Source organism: Astyanax mexicanus, chromosome 14 (genome assembly GCF_023375975.1).
Source record: "Astyanax mexicanus isolate ESR-SI-001 chromosome 14, AstMex3_surface, whole genome shotgun sequence".
Lineage (NCBI taxonomy): Eukaryota > Metazoa > Chordata > Actinopteri > Characiformes > Acestrorhamphidae > Astyanax > Astyanax mexicanus.
The window spans coordinates 19,136,066-19,157,885 of record NC_064421.1 but is presented as its reverse complement, the minus strand read 5'-3'; the positions used below and the strand labels follow the sequence as shown (position 1 = coordinate 19,157,885).

General features: G+C 40.6%; 1 pseudogene; it reads right to left on the bottom strand.

Annotated features, from left to right (window-relative positions):
• Window positions 1-18,127, bottom strand: part of LOC125781016 (scavenger receptor cysteine-rich type 1 protein M130-like) — a 33,595-nt pseudogene extending 15,468 nt beyond the window's left edge.
• Window positions 18,128-21,820: the final 3,693 nt, after the last annotated feature.

The window sequence follows — 21,820 nt, the reverse complement described above, 5'->3', positions numbered from 1 at the left end:
TTCTGTGAAGAAGCTGTTCCCAGAATTATTTGAGGGCCTTGGTAAATTGGAGGGAGATTATGAAATCGCTCTAAAGCAGGACGCTATCCCTTTTTCACTGTCCACTCCACGTCGCATTCCACTGCCGCTGATGTCAAAGGTGAAACAGGAACTGGAATGTATGGAGACACAGGGCGTGATCTCTAGGGTTGAACAACCTACAGACTGGTGTGCAGGGATGGTGGTTGTCCCAAAACCCAATGGAGCAGTCAGAATTTGTGTCGATTTAACGAAGTTAAATAATGCAGTGAAACGAGAGAGGCATATCCTCCCATCTGTCGAACACACTCTGGGACAACTAGAAGGGGCAAAAATATTCTCGAAACTTGATGCAAATTCTGGATTTTGGCAAATCCCATTATCCAAAAACTCTGCCCTTCTCACAACCTTCATCAGTCCATTCGGAAGGTTCTGCTTCAATCGCCTGTGCTTTGGGATTTCATCAGCGCCGGAACATTTCCAAAAGAGGATGTCACAGATCCTGGAAGGCTTGGAGGGAGTTCTATGCCACATGGATGACATTCTGGTCTTTGGAACAACGCAAACAGAGCATGATCAGCGCCTTTATGCAGTGCTCAAAAAGCTGCAGAAAGCAGGGATAACACTCAATGAGAAATGCGAATTCTCCAAGAGAAGTGTAAGATTCCTGGGCCAGATTATTGACGAGACTGGTATCCACGCAGACCCGGAGAAGGTAAAAGCAGTCACAAGCATGAGTGAGCCAAAAACTGTCAGTGAGGTCAGGAGATTCCTGGGAATGACAAATCATCTAGGGAAGTTTCTTCCTCACCTAGCAGAAAAGACACAGCCGCTGCGGGACCTACTGCGAAAAGAAAACGAGTGGTCATGGGGTGAGCCTCAACAGAGAGCATTTAACAACATCAAGTTGGAGCTTAGCAAACCCCCAGGACTGGCACTGTACAATTCCAAGGCAGGCACCATTGTGTCTGCTGATGCATCTTCATATGGGCTGGGAGCAGTATTGCTCCAAAAACAGGAAAATCAAGAGCTTAAGCCCATAGCATACTCATCCAGAGTTCTCACAAGCACAGAACAGAGGTATGCTCAAATAGAAAAAGAAGCCCTGGCCATTACGTGGGCCTGTGAGCGCTTCTCAGACTTTCTTGTGGGCATCCCTTTTCATGTGGAGACCGACCACAAACCTTTGGTGTCACTTTTGGGGTCGAAAAACCTGGATGAACTACCACCACGTATTCAAAGGCTACGGATGCGACTCATGAAGTTCACATATACTGTCTCACATGTCCCCGGAAAAAACATTGCTACTGCTGATGTCCTCTCCAGAGTTCCTATTGGAGAGAAAGGGGATGTTCAGCTGGAAGAGGAGATAAATCTGTACGTAGATACAGTCCTGTCAAGTTTACCTGCCACAGAGAAAAGACTTCTGGAAATTCAAAAGCATCAAGAGAGTGACGCAGTTCTCCAGGAAGTGAGAAATTACTGCATAGAGGGTTGGCCAAACAAATTCCAGATTGGTGGTCCTGTGCAGCAATACTATCCATTCTCGGGTGAGCTGACTGTGGACAATGGACTGTTACTAAAAGGAAGCAGGATAGTGATTCCAAAGTCCCTCCAAAATGACATTCTGCAAAAATTGCATGCAGCACATCAGGGGATAGTGAAGTGCCGGGAGCGTGCAAAACAATCTGTATGGTGGCCGGGTCTTAGTGCACAACTACAAAAACTGGTGGAGAACTGTGACATTTGTGCTAGAGAGAGGACCAATGCCAAAGAACCGCTGATACCTACCGGTTTCCCAGAAAGACCATGGGCCAAAGTTGGAGCGGATTTATTCCAGTGGCAAGATAGTCAGTATCTGTTGATGGTCGACTATTTCTCTCGCTTTGTTGAGATAGTAAAGCTGGTTTCAACAAAAGCAGCAGCCATTGTGGACCATTTCAAGAGTGTCTTCGCTAGACATGGTATTCCCGCAGAAGTGGTTACAGATAACGGCCCACAGTTTGTCGCAGAAAGCTTTCAGACATTCGCTAAGGATTGGGGATTTACACATGTAACCTCTAGCCCACGATTTCCCCAGGCTAATGGTGAGGCTGAAAGAGCAGTTCAAACAATGAAGAACCTTCTCAAAAAAGCAGCTGACCCATACTTGGCTTTAATGGAATATCGGGCTACCCCACTCTCTAATGGGCACAGTCCAGCTGAACTTTTGATGGGAAGAAAACTTCGCACTACACTGCCTGCCATCCCTTCCACCCTGGATCCGGGCAGCATTGATCTCCCCAAGCTGGGAGTGGTGGAGAAAAGAAGGAGAGAAAAACTGTCCAGACAGTTTAATAGGAGACACCGAGCACACACTTTGCCACAGCTACTACCGGGTGAGCACGTGTGGATCCAAGATACCAAAGAAAAGGGGACAGTGCTTACACATGCGCAGACTCCGCGGTCCTACCTAGTGGACACACCTAGGGGGATGTTGCGCCGAAACCGTAGTCACTTGGTTAGAACTCCAGTGCCGCCTCCAGGTTCCGGACCTTTACTTGGACCTGAACATGTGCCTCCAGTCATGACACAAGATGAACAAGTTCAAGTTCAGGCTCCTGCTACATCACCCTGCCCGGAGCCTGATAAACAGTATCCTAAACGAGAAAGGCAGCCCCCAAAGTACCTGAGGGACTATGTGTGTAGTTAGCGGGATTCTTTGGGGAACTGACTGTGTGAAAAAGGGGCAGAATAATCCCCCACACTCAGTGGAAGGAATGGGCAGTCTACCCCTACCTCCCTATATAGAAAAAAAAAAAAAAATGTTTTTTTTTTGTGAATTTTGAAATGTTAAAGTGTTCAGAAATACATGTTGGAAGTAACTCCCAAAAGGGGATGTAGTGTTAATGGTTAAAGGTTATGGCCAAAGAGCGCCACCCTGTGGCGCCTGTGAAAAATGTGTGTTCTGAAAATGGGAATAAAGTGAGCCAGACACAAGCTCTGTTGTTGTCGAGGGAATCTTTATTTTAACCACCCCAAACGGTCATCCTAACACTACAGTAATGTGTGGGCTCTCTTCAGCAGGTATGATATCATCATAGACCTCGCCATAGTTTTCTGTAAAAATTAAAAAATGCATTGCAGAACAGCAGCATCAGGATGATGGCAGCAAGACACTGTTACTCAAAGACTCCAACTTTTAAAATACTAAGGGGTTTTCAATGTATTGGTACTGTCGCCCTCTGCGATCAGAACTGGTTGACAAATCAAAATGTGTCCCTTTAAAAAAAAAAAAAAAAAAAACTCCCACACACCAAAGGATATTAACTCACCTCAACATGCCTTTTGCAATCCTGTAGTTACCCCTGGGCAATCCTAAAATCACTATTACAAACTGTACAGTAGGCAAGACATTGTTTTTAACTTGTGCCAGACATGGATATACTGGAGTACCGGTAGTCAAAGATAAATAGAATTTAGCATTAGCATTACCCGCTAACCACGCTCACTATTTTCCCGTTCAGGGGTGAGTCTTATCGGCCTGAAGCCTGATGCTAACTGCTAAAACACTTCAGAACCCTACACATATTGCATGGAACTTTTTTCTATAAAACAATATATATATATATATGTTTTTTCTTCTGCATTAAAAATTCTAACACACATTCAGTATATGTCAACTTACCTGAGAGAAGCTCCTCATCTACGTCCTCATATCCTGAATGCTGATCTTCAGAGATAAAACTTCCTGTTAAAGGAGATCAGAACAGTCAGAATGCCAAAGTTCAATTATTTAATCAAAATCTACAGCAAAAAAATGTATTTGTAAGTCTGAAAATGAGATGAGGCTTTAAGCCCAATCCCATTTCACCCCATGGCCCTACCACTTACCCCAACCATTCTTTGAGTGTAGAGGGTGAAATCCTCCCCATAAGAATTGGGACAACACTTCATGCACCAGATACGTCATCAGAAGCACTAAGGTTCAGTAACCTAGCTAATTTTATGGCATTGTATGTCTTCAGAAAGGTTGGTGATTAAGGAACAATTGTCAATTTCTTAATTCCTGTTATGGGGAGCTTGGATTAGCTTTCATTTTATTTAATTGTTCTGTTCCGCCTTAAATGATGCAGCCTCTGCTGTCTCTTGCACCATTTAAGGTGAAATGGGAAAGTTGGCTAACAAACCCCATCCCTTTCCTCTGCTTTTTAACAGCAGTACTGAATTGATAGTAACAGATATGTAATTCTTCCTATTATAGTCAGTGGAGTAACACATTATTTTGAACCTGTAGGATAAGGTAACAATGCTACAATTGATTTACTGCATGTAGTTTTTTCATGTATAGTCATTTAAACACTCAGAATTGCTATTTGATATCTGACCTTAGATCCACTTTACATACTGTCTGAAGACTGCCTTCAGTGAAACTCTCTACATATAATTTACCTCTTTTAGTATATCTGTTAGTGACACATTTATGGTTAATCTCTTCATAGACTGCCTCAAGCAGAGTCTTCCTCCTCGCCTTAGAAATCACTGTGAGAGAGAAAGAAAGAAACATGGAGTCAGTTCAGTAGAAGAGAAGACTGATGACAGATTGAAGGACTAATGATGATTATAGAAAGTACAGAAAGTGGATTTTAGATGATCTCTAAATCTCCCTACCTCTCCTGAGCACTCTGTTCTAATAAAACAGCACAACCAGAAGCACTAAGGCCAGGAAGAGCACAGATCCCAGAACCAGGAGAGACACTGGATAGATGTATGGAAAATTAGATGATGGATTTTTTGAAGGAGGGACTGTCTTTTTCTCTGTTAGCTGTGCTGGTACTGAAAACACAGAATAAAAACACTGAGTACCTGTGGTGTAAGTTGTAGTTGTTTCAGATGAAAAAGGTAATGTGACAAATATGTCTGAAAGAAATATCATAAAAATGGTCAAGAAAAAGAGGTTACAGAAGGAGAAAGAGATTAGAGCAGCATTATTTAAGAAATGGTATTTATTGTTTTTGTGTTTATTGTCTTTGAAACAAAAGAAGTATATGGCTGATATGGCAATATTGTAGGTATTTTCAAAAATATTGTTGCATTATTGTCTGCCAATGTTACTTAGTGTATTTATCAGTGTTGTGAGCCTAAATCAGCCATAATATAAATGCTATTCTCCCTTTTACAGGTCAGAGGAGCACAATAATAATAATATTGAACCTGACTGAAATACAGAGTACACTGCTTAACATAACCATAGTTATCTTAAGAGAAGTTAATACTAGATTAAAAAACGTTCTCGCACACCTGCACAGGTGACTCCAGCACTGTGGGAGCAGCCAGTGTGGATCTTCAGGGAATGAGGACAGTCCCACAGGTGAATCTCATTCCCTCTACACTTCACTCTGTTCATCCAGATAGTTCCTCCACCAGAACCATCAGCAGCTCTTCTATTAGCACTCAGCGCCGGCCCACAACCCAGCTGCCTGCAGACCACCTGAGCATCCCTGATGTCCCACAGATCAGCACATATAGACCCCCACTCAGCATTATGATACTCTCAACCTAATAGGCATGTAATCTACATCACACTTGAACAGACACATGAACAATATTACATTTTTATAACAAAACTACAGCAAACTGCATTAGTGTTTTTATTTAATCAGTTTTCACTCAAATCAAAGATCAACTGATGAAAAGGGAAGTTTAGAATTATTTGACAAAACAAGTTAGAATGTAGGCACGAACAAATCTGATTAATATGTATACTTATTCAAGTAGTGAATGGAGTGGTAGTCAAATATTCGTACTTGAGCACTGACCCTGGTTTGGAAATAAGAAGAATTTTTGAAGGTTTTCAAATGCAAGCTGTTTCTTCTCTCCTAGAAATGGAGACACATGCTATAAATACTACAAAAATCAAATCAATACTACTAAACTCATTACTAAAATAATGATCTCAGCAATAACAATTGAGAGTTTCAATTGAGCGGCAAACCGCCTCATTTCACACCAACGCACAGAATTAAGTCAGTCTGGTTGTGATTTTCAAATAACACCAGGCATTCTAACAGTGCGCACAGGAAACTTCAAGCTGCACCAGACTGCTCTTTTTCTCTAACCCCACCGAACTATTCCAGCAATGACAAAAACAATTTTTCAGTGCAATTTTCGGACAGAACAGGCTCCTATTAGTAAATGTACACCATTATTGTAAGTCACTTTGGACAAAAGCATCTGCCAAATGTAATGTAATTCAATGTAATATATCTTATTATTTCACTCACAAATGTATTTTTTTCTGATACACTTTACACTTTTTATTAAAATGTGTTCCCAGCATGACCAGATGAGTGTAAAAAGCACAGCAAGGTGTAGCTTGTAGTCCCAAAAAATCTCAAGCAATCCTGCACACATACATTGCCATGAAGAAGTATTTGCCCCCTACAGATATACTGATATTTTTCTGATTATTAAAAAAAACTTTAACATCAGACAAAGATAACCCGAGTAAACATAAAAAAGCTCATTTTAAATGATCAGGAATAAAGGAATTTAAAGAATTTCTTGATTCTACAGGTCTGACAGTAATCAGGCCTGGTTGAGTTAAGTGAAACTGAATACTCATCTATCCAAAAAGTGTAATTAATCACATTTTATTTTTTAGGGGGTGTTTGGATATTTTTTTTCCCTTAATAAATAAAATGATTATTTAAAAATTATTTTATATTTACTCAGGTTGTATACACTTACACAGGGAAAGAGGATGAGGAAAAGTGAGGGTGATCCGGTCACCACAACACTTTCTTTCAACACAACTTTCCATGAAAAACTGTTTTACTCATGCTCATCTACTACAAAGAAAAACAACATACCGGAGCAGGTAATGTGAGTCACCTCACTGCTTCTATCACAATTGTTCTGACTCCAGGATGAAGATGGACAGTGAAACAGAGTAGAGTCATGTTTCCTACATTTTACATCATCCAGCCAGTTAGGAGCTGATTCCACTCGTGCTTTGGTAGCTCTCTCAGTCTTAAATCTTCCACAGTTCAGCTCCCGACAGATGAGACCAATTGTTTCTACATCCATCCCATTGTTACACACATTCCCCCAGGTTCCATTATAGAACACCTCCAGATTCCCCTCACAGCCCTCAGTCAGTCTGATCTCTTTATACTCTGATGAGAGAAAATGCTTTATGTTAGACCCTGGAGTTTTCATGTAGTTTAAAACAAACTTAATGAATCTACACTATTAGTTAAAAGATTTAGAACACCCCCATTTTTTGCCATTTAAGCTCTCCAGCCCAGTTAATAACCTGAAATGGTACAAAATCCAGTGTGCTCAAATGGTACAAAAGTTAGCAGTGCCAGGGCCTTTAAACAGAAAAGGACCCCAAAAAAGTGTATATTGTGAAAAAAAAAAAAAAAACCCTGAATATATTTGTTTTAAAGAAAGCTTTGGAAATTGGCGCAAAAATAAGAATAAATTAAGTCTTAGTCTGTAGTAAAGTTAGAAGAGAATGTGTTACTGCACTCTACTGCTGACTTTGTAGTAAACTGCACTTTTATCATAATACCTAAAAAAGACACCAAAATACAGATCAATTTGAAACAATTTAGTTTGCCCTTTAGATACATTCTGACACATTCAAAAAAACAAGAAAAAAAAGGTACAGGAAGAGGTCTGGCTGACCCACATGGCAACAACTTTAGATTGGTTTAACAAGTCTTATTTTAACAGTTTAACTAAGTCTCACTTTCAGCACTGAAGAGAAAATTTAGAGGTCTGACAGGTGAAGTGTTGTAAGAACACCAGCAATCAGCACACTGTACCTGAGCAGACGACTCCTACATCATCCTTGTGTCCACATTCATCCTCTCCACACAGCTGATATCTGCAGTTCCACAGAGACGCCTCGTTCCCCTCACACTCCACCTCATTCAGCCATATGGGTCCAGTTCCAGATCCAAACCGGGCTGGTACTGGTACTGGAGCACTGAGGGCGACTCCACACTGCAGCTGTCTGCAGACCACCTGCGCATCCTCAATATCCCACAATTCATCACTCACTGTCCCCCATGATCCACTGTGGAAAACCTCCAGCCTTCCAGCACAGTCTCCCCCAGAACCAACCAGCCTGATGAAGCTGTAGCCTAAAATTAAGAGAAACCAGTTCAAAGTATGATTTCTTAGTTCACCCGTAGTCACATGATGATTGGTTCATTTCAGATTCATAATAATTATAATAACCCTTACAATAAAACAAAATAAAACAATTTCCCCCTAACAACAGGCATTATTCACTACAACTCCAAATAATTTGAATTAAATGTACCAGAGCAGGTGATGTAGAGCTGTTCTGTGGAGCTGCAGTTAACTGCTTGTGAGCTGCTGCAGTTCCTCAGATGAGCTTCACTCCCAGAGCAGTTGAAACCCGTCACACACATGTAGCTGTGTTCAGGACTGGATGAAGAGGAGCTGGAGGTGTTGAGTACAGAACCACAGCCCAGCTGTCTGCAGACCACAGAGGCCTCAGACTCACTCCAGGAGTCCAGCAGAACTCTCCTCCAGTCCTGCCTGAAGAAAACCTCTACCTCCCCCTCACACTCCATCCCTCCAGTCAATCTCACTACACCCTCATGAGACGCCAGAGAAGAACCTGAAAGTACCACAAATATATTTTAGATTTTACAGGCTTAATAAGATTGTTTTTACAGCACTTGAAATAAATCAGATTTAGAAATTAAACACATTGTTTTTTTACAGGTACTGCTGCATTAGCTGAGCTATATATGGAGCAAAATTAGAAATTGATTTTCAGAAATCAAAATTGTCTATGGAAATGTATATACATGTTCAAAACTGAGATACATTAGTAAATTAATTGAAGTGAAGTAAAAAAAAAATATATATAAGAACATTATAAGGGCACTTCCTCCTAAAATCACTTTACAGCCCATTGATAAGAATGTTTAAGATTCTTAAAAGCTCACCACTGCAGATGAGTCCAACATCCTGTTTATGAGAGCATGCAGTTCGACTCCATGATGAAATGGGACACTTTAACAGGTGTGTTTCGTTCCCCTGACAATCAAACACATCCGCCCAGATCCGGCCACTCCCCTCCCCAAACCAGTCTGACCCCAACACAGCCACAGCACTCCCACACTTCAGCTGAGCACAGAGGACACTGGAAGCTCTCATATCCCAGCTTACATCACACACTGTACCCCACTCACTGAGGTACTGGAGCTCCACTCGACCAGAACAGGAATCTGAGCCGTTCATCAGCCGAGCCTGAGTATGACCTGAATTTACAACCAAGAGACTCGTAAAAGAGCAAGTTCTCTCCTATACTGTATATTATATAAAGAAATGTTAGACGATAATATCACATATTATACTGTACCAGAACATACAAGTCCCACATCATTACCATGAGAGCAGTTGTATTTGTGTGAAGAGGTTATTGGACAGAGAGTAATCTCAGATTCATCTCCTCTACACTGAAGCTCCTCTGACCACACCTGACCCTTCCCTTTACCAAAAGCAGCTGCTCCCAGAACCTCCACAGGAGAACCACAGCCCAGCTCTCGACACACAACCTCTGCATCCTGCTGGTCAAAGTCAGCATCACACACTGTGAACCAAGACGCTGCATGAAAAACCTCCACTCTCCCAGAGCAAACATGAGGACCATTAGCAAGTCTGGATGTCCTGTGATCTGTGTGTAATGCAAAAATGTTAAATCTCTCTCTCTCTCACAATCAGATTAAATAAAGACTTGTATAATAGACAAATGCTAAACAAAACAGAAGGCTAGTAATGAAATACTAGAGTTGTCAAATTAACATGTTCACTTCATTAATGAATAAAAAAAATGAACACAAATAACAAAAATACTGCTCATTAATTACCCTACTTTGTGCCCTCTGACCTCCGACGCTAGATCCCAGTTCACAGATCATATCGAACCACATAATCTATCCAATTCATCCATGTTAATAATACAGATTAATTTAGCTAGGAAAACAGTTGGCATCGCCAAATAGCCATAGTGGCTAATCCGCCATACGCCACTTACGTACGTATTACAGTTTTTGTCTAATTAAAACATAGCTGAACAGGTAAGCTCAATATCCATATTATGATTACAGCTGTGTTCACCCCACCCTAATGATCCACAGTGTTTCAGTGTAGACTCTGATCCAGTACACTTCACATGACTCATCCAGATCGGTGCAGATCCTGGAACAGCTGCATCAGTCCTAAACGGCTCTCCACAGCCCAACTCTTTACACATGACAAAACCCGCTATGAAATTTGCACCAGAACCCCAAATTGTTCCCCACTGTCCTCTGTGAAAAACCTCTGCTCTTCCAGCACAGCGACTGCCACCATCCGCCAACCTCACACTGTCTGTGTAAGAGAAAATAAGAACAAGAAAAATTTACCGAATTATGAACTAGTAAGAGTAAAAATGGGAAACATTTTTTTGAAAAACACTTACCTGCACACACCAGTCCCACATCATTATCATGGGAGCAGTTGTGTTTGAGTGAAGATGATTTTGGACAGAAGTGAATCTGAGATTCAGTTCTTCTACACTGAAGCTTCTCTGACCACACCGGACCCTCCCCTCTAAAAAAACGGCTGCTCCCAGAACCTCCACAAGAGAACCACAGCCCAGCTCTCGACACACAACCTCTGCATCCTGCTGGTTAAAGTCAGCATCACACACTGTGACCCAGCTCTCTCCATGAAGAACCTCCACTCTCCCAGAACAGTGAGAACCACCAACCACCCGGACTCCTAAAAATTGTGAACATAAAGCTGAATTTAAACATATGTGAGTCACTGCTTCAACATGAAAATGTCTTTCCATGTCATTGAATCTCTGACATTAACACAGCAAGAATGGTCAAAAGAGATATGGCATTTAACCTTCAGTGGAAAAGTTGACTAAATGAACGCTATCTGTTTCCTTACAAACAGTACTACTATGCTTAAATGGACCCTAAGCCTCTAAAATGGGTCCTTTCCCACCACTTACAAGACTTTGTTTTACATGTATGATATATTATGAACAGTTTCCTGTTCCTAGTTAACAGAAGGGAACATAAAATAATTTACTGATACAATTTACCTGAACAGATGACTCCAGCATCTTTAGAATGATCACAGTTATGTTTACCCCATCCTGCTGATTCACAGTTCCTCAGTGTAGACTCAGAGCCACTGCAGTGCACATTATCCATCCAGATTGGTCCTGATCCTGATCCAAAGTAAGACTCATGATATGTATCTACAGCTTCTCCACACTGCAGCATCTCTCATATCCCAGTTATTACCACACACTGATCCCCACTGTCCTCTATAAAGAACCTCCACTCTCCCAGCACAGCGACTGTCACCATCTACCAACCTCACACTGCCTGTACAACAGTGAGTAAGACAGACCAAGACATTGAGAAAGAATGGAAAAAAACATGTATTTTCACCACTATAAATGATGTAAAGTAGAATTGTGGCTGAAAACTGAAATAATAGCAAGACATTTGCATTTTTGACAGAATTACAAAAAGTTTACATAAACATTGAGCTAATCTTAATGACATTAATCACAAACATGCAGCTCTTACCAGAACACACCAGTCCCACATCATTATCATGGGAGCAGTTGTGTTTGAGTGAAGATGATTTTGGACAGAAGTGAATCTGTGATTCGTTTCCTCTACACTGAAGCTCCTCTGACCACACCGGACTCTCCCCTCTACCAAAAGCAGCTGCTCCCAGAATCTCCACAGGAGAACCACAGCCCAGCTCCCGACACACAACCTCTGCATCCTGCTGGTTAAAGTCAGCATCACACACTGTGAACCAGCTCTCACCATGAAGAACCTCCACTCTTCCAGAGTAGCGAGAGCCATTAACCAGCAGGACTCCTAAAAATTACCATGAAAAAAGAAAGCTTATTTATCAGTAATGATAAATGATTAAGCATGATGATGCTAAATATTGCACAATGAATGATTCATAAATGCATTGGAAAAAACTAAAGAGAGTATAAGGATTCAAAATAAGTTCAGTAAAGCTATGAATTACATTAAACAAATTAATATGGATCAGCAAAATTATGAAATCAGTAAAAAAAAAAAAAAATCAGTAAATTAATTGTTGGTTGAGAATTCCAGTGTACAGCACAGTTTGGTGATTGCTCAGTTTAAACATACCAATTTACCTTGGCAATCAACAAGGATTTAGGGTGGGTTAAAAAGAAAAATCATATGTGCTGTACACTTTGCCTACATGGCAGATAGTGCTGGACGATATGGCCAAAATTCATATCACGATATATTCCTTAATTTCGGTCGATACGATATAATTTCGATATCGATATAAATACTTAGAAGGCCACAGAAAACTGCGAAGAATCAATGCAATGGAAATATGTACCTACTACTGTCTGAAAATTTAATTTAAGTCTTTGAAACCTCCTTTCACGAAAACATTATAATACTTAAGAAATAAAAAATAGTCAAGATAAATCAATGCTCAATTTTATTTGCATATAGCAAAATAAAAACATGACATCCCTGTCAAACATAAGCCTATATAACTATTACCAATAAAAATAACTTTAAATTAGGACAGAAGCAGAGCTTCTTATTCTTTTGTAAACAAATTTAACAGATCAAAACAAAAGTGTTTCAACTAGGATAAAGAATAAAAGAAGCCTTTATATACATAAAAGCAACAAGATTTTTTTTCCCGTCAAATAAACAAACCTATAGGCTTTATCAACTATAAATAACTTAGTTACAATATAAGCTACAAAAGTGCTTCAGCCAAAATACAACTCTTTATAAACATAAAAGGAACATGATATCCCCGTCAAATAAACAAACCTAAAGGATTCATAAACTTTAAATAACTTAAATAACTTACAACATACGCTATAAAAGTGATTCAGCCAGTATAAGAAAAATATTGTATGTAGTGGAACTGATTGAGGTGGTGGAACAGATTAGATGTTTTAACGTTACCGCTGCTAACCTGCTCCACTCTCCGGCACAATTTGCAGCAAACTGAAGTTTAGCAGACCTTCGAGAGTTGAACCAAATCCTCACCACTGAATTAGACCTCCCTCCTTCAATTGATCACTTGTGGAAGCGGCAGGGGCATTCATTTTGCATCAAAAATGTCCCGTGCTGGGAGCCAAGAGGACCCGCGGCTGACCGAGAGGACCCGCGACTGACCGCTGACCGAGCGGACCCGTGGGTGGACCGAGCGGACCCGTGGGTGGACCGAGCGGACCAGAGGCGGACCGAGCGGACCCGTGGGCGGACCGAGCGGACCTGAGGCTAGGCTAGGCTAGGCTCGGCTTGGTTCCGCTCCGTTCCACTCCAGCGCGGAGCATTTCAGATGCGAACCGAGTCTACCTTAGCCTTGGATCCGCTCGTCCCGGCTCCGTTTGGCTCCAGCGCGAGGCATTTTAGATGCGTAGCGGACCCGAGCCGAGCCTAGCCTAGCCTAGCCTATCTGGCTACGTGCCTATGTGATTACATCATCACGCACAGAGATAGTCCAGCTACGGAGGCTGATTGTGTTCAGCTGTGCGGCGAGCTGACGCCAGTAAAACGCCTGACCGTGACAGATTCTGTAAATAATACATATCGATATACCACAAAAATGATATCACCGTTATTGAAACATTTCTTAACGCGATAAATACCGATATCGAATTATTGTCCAGGCCTAATGGCAGATAATGTACAGTCCCTGTTTACAGTGTTTTACCTTAACAGATAACTCCAGCATAGGACACCCCTAATCAAAATGTATATTATTGTGACTACAGAAGGAAATAAAAATGACCTAATGTTTAGAACACATAACATTGAAGTGGACACGTCTATTTAGCATTTTTAATATTTTTTCCCTTTACAGTTTCAAAATAACAAAAATAAAAAAGAAAGATACACATAGACTTTTAATTTGTTGGCAATCCTGTGAGCAGTTATTTTCCAGACACTATATGACCTCCACCAGTCTTGTTACCTGCTTAATGGACTGGAGGAACAGAACAGTAGACACATACTTAATTCACCATTCTTGCTTTTAAACTATGTGCTGCCAGTACAAGTATTCTAAGTCTGTTCCACTCCAACCCAGAATATTACATGTGATTCACATGGATACATGTTGCTGTAGCCATTTTGTATAATGTGTTACTGCAGCTCCAAAAATCCACAAATTATCTCCAAAACAACAGTCTCTTGTGTCTGTTAGACTAGAGAAACTCATTACATTTGTCCAAAGTCTATTGTGTTTATAATTAGTGCTATCCACCAGGAAGTTTCTGCGAGCTGTGTTTTTAATGTTTTTAAATTCACACTGCAAGGTATTCTAGACAAACACAGATCCCCTACACTTTATTACACTATTATCCACTAAAAAACAAATGCCAGAACAGTAATGCTGCACAAACATAACACCCTCACCCCAAACAAACAATATAATAAGTCACAAATATTTAATTTCACCAGGTCTTAATGGCAAACAGGTAATGGAGCACAGGGCTGAGCTACTGAGACAGAGGGCTGTCTAAGTAGGAATAGATGAAGTCACAGGCTCATTGTGCTGAATGCAGTTCTTACCTGCACACACCAGTCCCACATCATTATCATGGGAGCAGTTGTGTTTGAGTGAAGATGATTTTGGACAGAAGTGAGTCTGAGATTTGTTTCCTCTACACTGAAGCACCTCTGACCACACCTGACCCTCCCCTCTACCAAACGCAGCTGCTCCCAGAAGCTTCACAGGAGAACCACAGCCGAGCTCTCGACACACAACCTCTGCACCCTGCTGGTTAAAGTCAGCATCACACACTGTGGCCCAGCTCTCTCCATGAAGAACCTCCACTCTCTCAGAGCAGCGAGAACCTAAAACCAGCCTGGCTCCTAAAATATCACAAGAGCATAAACAATGAGATAACAACAGGATTTAATAAATGAAAGTCAGACAGCACAGACACACAATGTAACTATTCAATACAGTGCACATATTATATGAACATAGTGTAGCTTGCCTGAACAGATGACTCCAGAATTGTGGGTTTCATTGCAGTCATGTTTACCCCATACTGGTGATCTACAGTTCTTCAGTCTAGACTCTGATCCACTACAGTCCACATCATCCATCCAGATTGGTCCTGATCCTGATCCAAAATGAGATTTGCCCAGTGCATCTACAGCTTCTCCACAGCCCAGCTCTCTACACACCACTGCAGCATCACTCATTTCCCAGTCATCACCACACACTGTTCCCCACTGCCCTCTATGAAGAACCTCCACTCTCCCAGCACAGCGACTGCCACCATCCACCAACCTCACACTGCCTGTACAACAGACAAGGAATAAAGAAAGAAAGAAAGAAGCGAATAAAAAAAAAAAGAAATAATAATAGGTCTATGCTTCTTCAGCGTCGCAAGGTTATTTAACATAATTCTTAACAGATTTCGCTAATTCAAACAGCCCGAAAATGTTTTAAATAGCTCAATTTTAACGCTCTAATTACTAAAAAATGGCTCGGGTTCAGAAGGACAGTTTATGGCTCAGGTCGGGTCTGGCTCGGGCAGAAAGTGCATGGATTTGGGCCAGGTCGGGCTGGATTTTTGGGCCCGATCTAAGCTCTACCGCTCCACACACTGCAGGCTTTTTGCAGCGGGGGAGCCATACACTTTTACAAAAACACAGTTAACTCTGGACTGGAAATATTCCGCTGTTTTAATCTTTCCAGACCTTGTCTCACCCCTAGGCTATTTTAATTAAGTTTTTCCAATAGCAAACTATTTAAAGTTGGCTTATTTAACGTTATATAATATTTACATTCTTCATGCTGATGCTAAGCTAATGGTGGGAATACACATTCATTGAACTCTAGACGAGAAATATGTGCAGTTTTAATCTTGCAAGGTTTTTTTTTAATCGCTAGGCTTTTTTTATTGAATTTTTCCAACAACAAACTATTAAAAATTGGCTTATTTACATAATATTTACATGTAAGTTACTTAACGTTACTTCTAATGCTAATATAATGCGGGGATACACTTTTAACACCTGACCAGAAATATGTGCAGTATTTTAACAAAACAATTTCAACAACAAGTTGGCTTATTTATATGAAATTTACATATAACGTTAACTTTATTCTTCACACGAACACTGAGCTAATGCTAAGCTAACAGCGCTAAGCTTACACCTGAGGAAAAATATTGTGCTGTTTTAATTTTCTCACACTTCGTCATTAAGCTATTTTATCTAGGTTTTTCCCACAAAAAAACTATTTCAAATTAGCTTATTCATAAGACAAGTTTTAAAAATCTGCTCATTTTCAAATGCAATTCATATTACATTTAAACTATGGCAATGTTTAGCTATCCTTAAGGTGCTTACACACTGCACGCGGTAGGTGCGGCGCGGTACGCTGACCCCCATAGGATTCAATAGTGTCTAGAGCGGTAGAGCTGTGCGTCGCTGCCGCGGAGCAGAGCGGAAAGCGGCGCGTTTCCCCGCCCATGACCACGCCTCCACCGCGCTACCGCTTACCGCGGGCAAAGTTCAACATGGTTCAACTTTGACCTCGCGGCAAGAGGTACCTCGGCAGAAAACGCATGACGTGAACTCACGCGACTAGAGAGAAACTGTAGTCCAAACAACAATAAACGTGCGCGAGAGACTAATAATAGCGATTAGTGAATCCCCTCAGCTGTACATCACTTCCCTACACTCATATAGAGATAACAGGAGGAAGAGAAGAATCAGAGCTTTGTTCTGAGGCTGAGAAACAGAGACAGATCCACAGAGGCTGTAGAGACTCAAAACTACAAAACACCGCTGGCAGAGATGATGGGTTTTAGAAAACTCCGCCTATTATCAGCAGGAGACGCTTGGCGTCAGCAGCAGCCCAACGCAACAACAACTGGCCAGCGTCCAGCTGAGCGGCGGCACAGCGGAATACTATGGAACGCCCTTTGGGTCTTTACTTCTACATTGACGTCCGTGTTAACACGTCCAATTTGAACGTCTTAAGACGGCAAATCTTACCGTGTTAACACGTTACTTTTGGACGTCTTAAGACGTTTAGATGATAGTACTTCCATACTATTGGTTGCCTCAAATGTACCCACCCCTTGTTGATGTAGGGTTTGCGTTGTGGTCACGTGGGCTCTACGCTGTGGTCACATGTGCTTTATGTTGTGGTCACATGGGCTCTACGTTGTGGTCACATGGGCTCTACGTAGGCTGTTTCTGAGGATATGTATGCATCACATGTCTTATACGCAGCTGTGAAGTTGTAATCGCAATGGTCCATGTGTGCCGGGTGGGTTTATCTGTGAGAGTAATTTGGGGCAAGGTCAGGGTGGGTCTTTGGAGGGGCTTTTTTGCAGTGTTTGGATTCCCCCCCTCAGATGTGAGTGCAGTGGTAGCACCCAATTTTAAAGTTACGTGTTAACGCGGCACATTTTGCCGTCTTAAGACGTCCAAAAGTAACGTGTTAACACAGTAAGATTTGCCGTCTTAAGACGTTCAAATTGGACGTGTTAACACGGACGTCAATGTAGAAGTAAAGACCCAAAGGGCGTTCCATAGAATACAGCGCGGTGTACCGCGTTCAGTGTGTAAGCACCTTTAGACAACTAACGTTAGCTAACTACCTAGAAAGAGAGGCAAGGCCAGCACGTGCAGGTGGTGTAAGACACTACAAACACATACATGATCATAAAATAAAGGACCTGGTCGAACTTACCTTATATCTTAGTAGCACAACAAGTCCTGAGGTGAGCTGAGCTGAGCCTAAATGAGCTGTGCTTCCGCAGCAACTAAAAATGTGCTGCTTGGCGCGTTGTGGAGTTTGGGTTGTGATTATAGACTGTATAAAAGTATGGACTGGACGGTCCCCATTTACTCTCATTAAGGCGTTTTAAAGCCAAAATATGGCCGAAATGGAAGCTGCCATCTTGCCTGCGCTTGCAGAGGCAGTAGAGGCAAATTGGAGCCAGAACTGGCGTGACAGAGGTGGGAGGCGGGGGGCGGGGCCGTGTGACTGCTCAAACCCCGCCCACTCCACGTAATTTTCACCAAAATAGTTTAGTTACTTTACTTAGCTAACCTGAGTTGGCTAACCTAGTTAACTATCGTTAAGTACCTAAGGCTAGGTTAAAAACCTAACGTAAATACTAAAATTAGGGAGAAGAACGAAGTATGTGTAAGGGACAGTATTAGTATAACAGTAACGGCATTAGAAATGTGTGTTACCACTAGGCACCTGTAGGTGGTTAGATTCGGATAATTACAGTGGTTTTTGGGCAGGAGAAAAAACAAGACAAGCAGTAAAAAGCCAAAGGAGCCTCACCTTTTCTGACCGCAGTTTTAGGATTTAGGAATTAGGAACATGAATATAAGTACCTAGTTTTCTGTTTATAAGCATTTTAATCGTTTTTTGTTCAGTTTTCTTGTGTATTATTTTGTAAAGCAGTAAATCTTTGGTTTGGAAACCTAAAACGCGAGTTGGAAAGTGAGTCAAGAACCGCATGGACCTACAGTATGAATACTAATGAACTGATGGAGAGAAATGATCCACTTACCAAAAAAAAACTGGAGAGAAAGTTTTGCTGAGGGTACTGTAAAAAAACACTGGGGTTATTAACAAAGGAGTGGGGCTTGCAGAATGTACAGAAATCAACTTTCCAAAAAAATCCTGGATGTGTAATTTTAGATTAAAATTCCGTCATCTTTCATTCAGTTGAATGGAAATAGGCTTTAGGGTTAAAAGCTGTACTGAAACCAGCCACCAGAGGGCGTAAGAGACGTTGTGGCTTCAATTTTCAACCCCTGTCGTGCTGTCTATACTTATATACAGTCTATGGTTGTGATCAGTGCGGTCTCAGCAAATCAGAGTGGTGTTGACTGGTTAAAATCAACCTAACAATTTTCCGCACAGATTGCATTTTCAAATAGAAAAATACATACATAAATACCTAAATTGGTTAATTAATTAAATAGATACAAAAATATAATCTACTAAATCATTAATAATAAATAATTATTAATAAATGACGCTTAATCAAATAGTCTATATTCATACTGATTAACAATATTTATAACAATGATGTTGATATATTATAAATAAAAAATGATATGTATTCTTTAATAATGTCAATTTCCTGCACCTGTCACCATAACGTCCAAAAAAAGTTACCTAGTCCGAAGATCAAATGTTTAACTGCATATTGTCCTCCAAGTTGTGGTCATAGTTAAACGTCCACTAAGTCACTAATTCCCGCTCTCTCTGCAATCTTCTGAAGGGATACGCGTGCCTCAAACCTTGCTTAAATGTACGCTCGTTTAACCCTTGTATGGTGTTCATATTTTTGTTACTCAGACAGTGTTCATGGGTCTGGTGGACCCGCTGCATTTTAATGTTTTAAATTCTGCAAAATTATGGAATAGGTCCAACTCCGTTCCATTTTTCTCTAAAAACAGGCCTTCCCTCTAAATAAGTGCAATTCAGAATAATGTTTAGGATGGAATCTGGGATAAAAAGCTAAAAAAAAAAAAAGACTTGATGTCCTGTACCGGGGAAACTGCCATCCGCCAATCCTAGTCGCATTCTTATCACACTGGGCAGCTATGCATGGTGGCTCATTTTTTGGGCAAAAGAGCATTCAATTTCTGACAGGTATCCATTTAATTCTTCAACAATATTACAAGCTGGTACAGGAACAACAGGGGCAGAAACAAAACACACACAAACTACACACCCAGACAGGAGGAGAACAGAGTAAACACCTTTATTAGCCCCGGGTCCAGTAGACCCGAACATCCTGTATGTAATTTAAATGTGTAGGGGGGGTGTTCATCAAAAATGTGTTCTGATATATGTTCTTCACAGAAAATGACCCAAAGCCAATAAGTTTGAGTTAGAAATAGTAGCTGCGTGTCCCGAACGCGCTGCCTTATAAGATCCCTTATGGGTGAAAATGCTGCCGAACGAGGGAGCTGCCTTTGAAGGCAATGACTACCTAGGCAGCTCCCTTCAGATTGGACCGCAGCTAGTATTTGATGGTATCACTTTTCCTTTGATAAAAAATGTAAACGGGTCCCACAGACCCGAACACCACACAAGGGTTAAAACACTGTTCTTGCGTGAGAGGGTGCGTACACATTAAAACAGGGCTGAAATGTGCGTGCGCAACCTCTCACGCAAGAACAGTGATTTATAAAAAATATATATGGCGTAAAAAACGGGCGTACATTTAATCTAGATTTGAGGCACGCGTATCCCTTCAGAAGATTGCAGAGGGAGCGGGAATTAGTGACATCATGTGTTAAAGCACGGAACTGCAGGTACATGCGTAAAAACCTTCCTCACGCATATTAATACTTAAATCAAGATTAAAAACGTATAAATGAGGCCCACAATTCGCTGACTCATCTGGCTGCTCTCCAAAAGCATGTTTTGTCACAAGAACATAAGTATCTCTTGTGAGGAGAATAAGGTACCCACTTGAAGGTCTAAAATGAATGGGTTTATATGAAGCAATGAAGCAATATCATAAAAATCATAGTTTATAAACGCCTTATAGTTTTTTGAAGGGAGTCGGCAGATTCTATAAACGGCTCTAGGCAGAGATGTACAGTAACCAAGTAGAACTACTTTACCTAAATGCTAAAATGCTGTATCTGTCTCTACTGCAGTATTAACTTTCTCCTACTTCCACTTTTATTTTATTATATATTTTCAGTGAGTTTAATACTTTAACTTTAATAATTGTTTTATGTGCTGCATCGTTACAATTCTAAAAATGTTACAAACCATACTCACCAACCAAACCCACATCACATTATCACTAAAGCCAGAGCGGTAGATATTCTACTGCGGTCAAGCCAGCCCCCACTTCAAAACGCTTGGTCAAACTAGCCCCCACGCTGTTTCTTAGAGCGCGCATACACTGAACATTGCGGCAAGCGTGAGAAGGAACACATTTCAAAATAAAAGTCCCCCCTTTAATATCACGACATTATGCTGTGGACTATATTTCATATAGTCCTGATAGTACACTACTTGTATGTTTCACTCAATTACTATCAGAACATTTTGATGTGTCATTTTAAAATAAAGACCCTTTAAATTATAACATTTATGTAATTTTACACAATATTTAGACTGTTCTTAAAAGAAATCTGTCTGATATCACAGTTCAATTTCATATAGTCCTGATAGTACACTACTTGTATGTTTCACTCAATTACTATCAGAACATTTTGATGTGTCATTTTAAAATAAAAGCCCTTTAAATTGTAACATTTATGTAATTTTACACAATGTTTAGACTGTTATTAAAAGAAATCTGTCTGATATCACAGTTCAATTTCATATAGTCCTGATAGTACACTACTTGTATGTGTCACTCATTTAATAACAGAACATTTTGATGTGTCATTTCAAAATAAAGGCCCTTTAAATTGTAACATTTATGTAATTTTACACAATGTTTAGACTGTTTTTAAAAGAAATCTGTCTGATATCACAGTTCAATTTCAGATAGTCCTGATAGTACACTACTTGTATGTTTCACTCAATTACTATCAGAACATTTTGATGTGTCATTTTAAAATAAAAGCCCTTTAAATAGTAACATTTATGTAATTTTACACAATGTTTAGACTGTTATTAAAAGAAATCTGTCTGATATCACAGTTCAATTTCATATAGTCCTGATAGTACACTACTTGTATGTTTCACTCACTTAAAA